Consider the following 7273-nt stretch of genomic DNA (forward strand, 5'->3'; position numbering starts at 1 on the left):
AATTATTCATGACTACAATAAAATACAAACACCACTAAATTAGAAAAGAATGTATACTGGGGCGCCTGGGTGGCTCAGTCGGTTGAGTGGCCGACTTCGGCTCAGGTCATGATCTCGCGGTCCGTGAGTTCGAGCCCCGCGTCGGGCTCTGTGCTGACAGCTCAGAGCCTGGAGCCTGTTTCACATTCTGTGTCTCCCTCTCTCTGACCCTCCCCCGTTCATGCTCTGTCTCTCTCTGTCTCAAAAATAAATAAACGTTAAAAAAAAAAAAATGAAAAGAATGTATACTAGAGAAAAAAAGGAAAATTTAATTAAATTTCACTTTTCAATCTATTATAATGAACAAGCCACATAACAAATGTGTCTCTAAAATAATCCAGTTAATTTTTCCATGAAGCTTTATGGAATCAGTTTAATTACTTGATAACCATACTTGCTCAACTCCGTAGCAACAACCTAGATGAAACAAATGTAGCTTTGCTTCTAGGTGTCTCTCTCTCTCTCTCTTTTTCTTTTAATTAAAAAAAAAATTTAAGTGATCTCTATACCCAACCAACATGGGGCTGGAACTCACAACCCTGAGATCAAGAGTCTTACACTCCACCTACTAAGCCAGCCAGGTGCCCCAGGAGAATCTCTTAGATAATATTAATATAATTCAAAGTTTAATGAAATTATTACCTTCCATGAAACCATACAGCAACTCACAGAGAAGTCTTGATAACTGATGAAGTTGCTGCTAATACATTTCTTGCAAAATATATGTTGATTTTTTTTTGAGAGAGAGACAGAGAGAGCTAGCAGAGGAGAAGGACACAGGGAGAGAGAAAGAATCTTTTTTTTTAATACTTTTTTAAATTTTTTAACGTTTATTATTTTTGAGACAGAGCATGAACAGGAGAGGGTCACAGAGAGGGAGACACAGAATCTGAAACAGGCTCCAGGCTCTGAGCTGTCAGCACAGAGCCCGACGCGGGGCTCGAACTCACAGACCGTGAAATCATGACCTGAGCTGAAGTCGGCCACTTAACCGACTGAGCCACCCAGGCTCCCCAAGAGAATAAGAATCTTAAGCAGACTCCACACTCATCATGGGGTCAATGTGGGGCCGTGCGGGGGGGGGGGGGGGGCGAGGGAGGGGGCTTGACACAGGGCTCAATACCAGGACCCTGGGATCATGACCTGAGCTGAAATCAAGATGTTCAACTGACTGAACCACAAAATATATTTTGCGGCACCCCACAAAATATATTTTGAAGACAGAGCCTTCAATTCCTTTTTACTGAAAGTTAATGAGCAACGCTTATTTTAGGAACCCAATCTGAAAACTTCCTCCACTTATTCCTCACCTCATGAGAATTTTCTGAATGCCTAGGAAAGTCCTCAGCTCCTTTAAACTTAAGGAGGTAGCAAATAATCTTTTAAATAAAACCTAGCAGCAGCCTCTGAGTTTCCCACTTTTTATTTGATGCTGGTCAAACTTGCCCTTTATGTTATGATTATTTCCCTATCAAGTTAGGCATCTATTCCTGCCCATATGTGTTGACTTTTCTTGACTCGCAGGCTCAAGTGAAATCAGCTGTCCATCTTCGGGGCCGGGAGATTCTCAAATGATGAAAATTTCTCCACTCTTTTTCTACCTCTTATATCTTCCAAAATGAGTAGCTTCCTTTGAGCTTCTGGTTTTGACCTGAATGTATGTTGCAGAGAGTAAGATGCTTGTTTTAAAAAAATTTTTTTTTCAACGTTTTTTTTTTATTTATTTTTGGGACAGAGAGAGACAGAGCATGAACGGGGGAGGGGCAGAGAGAGAGGGAGACACAGAATCGGAAACAGGCTCCAGGCTCCGAGCCATCAGCCCAGAGCCTGACGCGGGGCTCGAACCCACGGACCGCGAGATTGTGACCTGGCTGAAGTCGGACGCTTAACCGACTGCGCCACCCAGGCGCCCCTAAGATGCTTGTTTTAAACGAAACCTGGCATTGTTCCCCACAAAGCTGCTTTCTGCCTGGACTGACCTCACCATCCTCTCTACTCCCCCACCCTGGCAAGTAGCAGTCAGCTTCACACTGAACCTGAGCAGTCATTGATTAGGTTTGGATATTAGCAAAACAATGGCAAAGGGGCACCCATGAATCACTGCTTTTGAAGACATGTTGAAATCATTTGTCTCTCTACCTTGACACTCTAAGCTACAGGTGGTTCCAATTTTCAACTTGTGGCAGAAACCATAAGCCAAGGAAGCAAATGTTTCCATAAACTGTAGAAAAGAAACACTCTCCAGCTACCTAACTGTGAAATGCCCAACTTGGGACTTCCATTAACTTTTGACCTTCTTTCTTAGAAATCCATATGGAGAGGATTCAATTTTTCTAAGTTGGCTACTGAAGACTGGGGTAGACTTTTAGCGGCAGTATTAGGGTACAATTTCTTCAATACACCAAACTGGAATGGCTTTCAGGCCCTTCCCCAACACGTCGAGGCACAAATGAATTCAATTCTAAGGATTTAATCCAGGTTATTTGCTCACTGCTTTGGTTTCCCATCATTACCCAGATGGGTCAGATACAAGAAATCACAGCTATCGGGCTTATTCACTCTAAAAATTGTGTGTCAGCTGAGGACATCAAAATGTTCCAACACTGTCCAAATAAATATGGACATTCTCTCTTTAGCACAGGGATTACATTTCTGGAAATGGGAGCACTAAGTATTGAGTCCTTTTGGAGATGTTCCTCCAGTGTTGTAAGGTGGTAGAGTTCTCTTTACATCCCCTGAAGTTATGTCTCTATTAGTGATTTCTTCTGGCAATTAATCATTCAACAGTTGATGAATCCTCCCAGGCTGTGGCACAGTTAGGACATCTCTAATAATGTCAAAGAGCTTACCCCATTCCCTGAGCGTCTTTTGGTCCTTACCTTTGCTTCCTGAACTCGATCCTCAAAGGTGCCTCCAAAACCCAAAAAACTCTCATTTATGATCAGCATGAAGTTCTTCCTTTATTTCTTTGTGGCAGGCAGAGCACCATCATTCACACATTTTATTAGCCATTATGGGTCAAAACTGTCTTCCAGGACACAAATGAAATTACCGAAATATAGGTCACAGAGAAGTAAACGACACACCACAGAACTCACTCAGTTGAAGTAGCAGCTCACGGTCCCCACCTGGGTCCAGGCCAGCATCATCTCTCACCTGGATTATTGCACTAGTCTCCTAAGTCATCTTCTTGCACATACTCCTTGCATCTACCAGCAGCCAGAGTGTTCCTTTAAAAATGTTAGGTCACTCCTCAGCTCAAAATCTTCCAATGATTTCACTTTTAATAAGAGTAAAACTTGAAATTGGCTTCGCTTTCTTCAGATCTGCCCCCAAATGTCACCTTAATAATGGAGCCTTTTCCATTTGTCCAAGGGATACAGTTGCGCTGTTTTGAAGGGACACATGCACCCCCATGTTTATAGCAGCACTGTCAACAATAGCCAAAGTATGAAAAGAGCCCAAATGTCCATTGATGGATGAATGAAGAAGATGTGGTATGTGGTATATATATATATATATATACACATACACACACACACACACACACACACACACACAATGGAGTCTCACTCGGCAATCAAAAAGAATGAAATCTTGGGGCGCCTGGGTGGCGCAGTCTGTTAAGCATCCGACTTCAGCCAGGTCACGATCTCGCGGTCCCTGAGTTCGAGCCCCGCGTTGGGCTCTGGGCTGATGGCTTGGAGCCTGTTTCTGATTCTGTGTCTCCCTCTCTCTCTGCCCCTCCCCCGTTCATGCTCTGTCTCTCTCTGTCCCAAAAATAAATTAAAAACGTTGAAAAAAAAATTAAAAAAAAAAAAAGAATGAAATCTTGCCATTTGCAACTACGTGGATGGAACTGGAGAGAATTACACTAAGTGAAATTAGTCAGAGAAAGACAAATATCATATGACTTCACTCATATGAGGACTTTAAGAAACAAAACAGATGAGCATAAGGGAAGGGAAACAAAAATAACATAAAAACAGGGAGGGGGACAAAACAGAAGAGACTCATAAATATGAAGAACAAACTGAAGGTTACTGGAGGGGTTGTGGGGGGGGGGGGATGGGCTAAATGGGTAAGGGGCACTAAGGAATCTACTCCTGAAATCATTGTTGCACTATATGCTAACTAATTTGGATGTAAATTTTTAAAAATTATTTTAAGTTTATTTATTTTTGAGAGACAGAGAGAGATAGAGCACAAGTGGGAGAGGGGCAGAAAGAGAAGGAGACACAGAATCCAAAGCAGGCTCCAGGCTCTGAGGTGTCAGCACAGAGCCCGATGCGGGGCTCGAACCCACAAACTGCGAGATCATGACCTGAGCTGAAGTCGGACGCTCAACCTACTGAGCCACCCAGGCACCCCATGGATGTAAATTTTTAAAAATAATAAAATAAAATAAAATATGTATATTAAAAAAAATAATGGAGCCTTTTCCAGCCACCCCACATAAAATAACAACGTTCCCACCCCCACCTCTGTATCACACTCCCAAATCCCCCTTTCTCCTGCCTTTTTCCCCATCCATTGCACCTATCACATTATCACCTACCGTATATTTACTTATGTAATGTGTGGTAGGTTATATTTTCCAAGATGGTCACAACAAGATTTCCTATGCCACATACTCTTCTTACAATGTGATATTTCTATGACTTCCTTTGAGAGATGTTTGTCACTGGCCTCAAATGGAGGGCAGCCTGTAATTGTGGCAGAAGTGATGCTGTGTGACCCCTGAGGCTAGGTCACAAAAAGCCATACAATCTCTGCCTGGTCATTATAAGGCACTCAATCTTGGAACTCAGCCACTGTGACATGAGGAAGCCTAGGCCACATGGAGAGGCCAAACAGCCAGCTGTTCTGACCAACAGCCATCACCAACCTCTAGATGTTTGAGGAAGCTTTTGAGATGACTTCAGCCCCAGCCCCTGCATGAGACTCCAAATGAGAACTGCTTAACTTAGCTTAATCACCTCCCAGAACCATGAGAGATAATAGTAAAATTGTTGTTGTTCTAAACCACTAAGTTTGGGGGCCATTTGTTATTCAACAATAGATATTGGAACAATTTGTTTGTGTGTATTTTGTATGTCTCTTCTCACTAGAGTACGAGTTTCATGAGTTCCGGGATTTTGTTTTCTTTGTTGCTGTACTCCCAGCACCTAGAACAGTGGCTGAATACAGCAAAGTACTCAATAAAAAAGTGTTGAATAAGTGAATGGATGTATGATGCATTTTCAGTATGGTATGCTAATGGTTATTGGTCAACAGTACATGGTACAGTCCACTGGACTAGACCTTATTTGGCAGAGAGCATCTGGCACTGCAGCATGGCAAAATACATTTCAACAGGAATATTTCATAGGCAAATAACATTGTAATGAATTACAATTATTGCAGGAAAGCATAAAATAGGATTTGAGCTTCGTGTAGAATTTGTCCTCTGGTGATTGATTCCATAATTCCATCATGGGGTTTTCCAGATCAGGTCTGGAAAGGCTTCAGAAGTACTTTCAGAAGGATTATTGATTTCTTTAATCCAAATAATAAAGTTCTTGCTAAAAATGACAAGTTCAAATTATTCACATGTTCTTGTTATGATGTGGGATGAAGTGGCATGAAAATGGGTGGCATCGCATGCACACACATGCATTGGTGTACAATTTGTAATGCCTACTTCCATTGCCTATTTTCAGTCTGATGGTTTGGAGTATACATATATTTTTAAAAAATGAATAAATATGATTTTGAATCTCCCCAGTCTCTCACATAGTACTTTGATTTACATTTGGTCTGGAGCAAATATGTGTGCATTGCTTAGAGAGCAACAACATCCTCACATACCCAAAGAAAATATTAAAATATTATCTCAGTAAGTGAAAAAGGACGAAATTTCTTAGCTACCTGGAAAAGAAGTTACTTTTTGTTTGGGGAAAAATTACAGGTGGATGGTCTTGAACGGACCAATCAATTTCTTTGGGCCAATCCATCTCAGCCTTGATTGGAGCAAAAAGCACCGATATCGAATCTATGGATTTTTTTTAGAATCGAGGATCTCTGCTGAGTCTTTTCACAATGACTTCAAAGCAGTTTCCATACATGAATTACTTGGATAGACAATCATGTGATATTTCTTTACAGACTCCAGAAGGGTTAGGGTAAAATTAGCTTTTAAAAGTTCTTAAGGCTACTGCCATAAGGCTCCTTGGCTGAATGTCTCTTGAGGAAGAGTGTGTGCCATTTTGCTGCCTTTGTTCCAATGACAGTTTTGGTGCCACTGGGCCTCACCATCTGGCCTGAGGTATGAGGGTCCCCTCTAGGTTAGGTACAAGTTTTGAGTGGAAAGTGGGGAGATTCCCAGAATTTCCTTGGAAAGTCCAAGCAAATGAATTGGGAACATTCTCTCTGGAAATCCCATTTTTCTCACCAAAATTTAGATGTTGCTTCTGAAGCTAATTATTCCTTATTTCATTAAAAAATAATAATAATGATCTTATTTATTTATTTATTTGCAGGCCCAGACAAACTTGACTAGAAAAGAAGCCCGGGCAAGGGTTAGGATGAGCTCATGACGTTCCAGGCACTCCAACCAATTGAAAGGCCACGAGAGGGGGAGGGCGGAAGTGACGAGACGTATCCCTCCGCGGGGCGAGAGGGTCGGTGGGGGGAGTCGGCGTCTCTCTCCCCCGCGCCAGCTCCCGTACACGGAGCCGCATTCCTTGGCCCCCCCACCCCCTCCCTCGGGGCCCCCCCGCCCCCCTCGGGAAAAAAATCCACCCCAAATCACTCGAACCCGAGGGAGGTTTCCTTTCACCCTCGGGGAGACGCGCTCTCCACGGTTCCCTCTCAGCCGTCTCCCCCAAGCCCCCGTCCCCTCCCCTGCTCCCACCCCCTTCTCCCGGCGCCGGGTGCAAGGTCCCTTTAAGGCGACGGCGCCTTCCTCGGGTCAGACTACCGGCGGCGACGACCACGGGAGGTGAGTGAGCGAGCGGGCGAGCCTTCTCTCTCCCCACCCCCTTCTCTCGGGGGTTCCGTTATCTTTTCGCTCGGCGAGGCGCTCCGAGGCGAGACAATGAGAGGGGGATGGGGCGGGTGCGCGAGGGGTGGGGGCGGGGGCCCGGTGGCGCGCGCCCCCGCCCCCCGCGAGTGGCGGCGCGGCCCGCGGCGGCGGGCGTGGGGTGCGGCGCGCGAGCGCGAGAGTGAGTGCGTGCGCTCCGGAACCGCGGGA

The 7273-nt window shown here is 44.3% G+C and overlaps 1 protein-coding gene across 4 annotated transcripts in view; it reads left to right on the forward strand.

Annotated features, from left to right (window-relative positions):
- The first annotated feature begins 6685 nt into the window (after positions 1–6685).
- The window catches only part of POGZ (pogo transposable element derived with ZNF domain), a 54579-nt gene continuing 53991 nt past the window's right edge, over positions 6686–7273 (forward strand). For all 4 annotated transcript variants that reach the window (XM_049616254.1, XM_049616255.1, XM_049616256.1 and 1 more), the window contains exon 1: positions 6686–7021. The gene's annotated coding sequence lies outside the window, so the exon portion shown is untranslated. The remainder of the gene's footprint in view (positions 7022–7273) is intronic.

This window comes from Panthera uncia (assembly GCF_023721935.1).
Source record: "Panthera uncia isolate 11264 chromosome C1 unlocalized genomic scaffold, Puncia_PCG_1.0 HiC_scaffold_4, whole genome shotgun sequence".
In the NCBI taxonomy this organism is placed as follows: domain Eukaryota; kingdom Metazoa; phylum Chordata; class Mammalia; order Carnivora; family Felidae; genus Panthera; species Panthera uncia.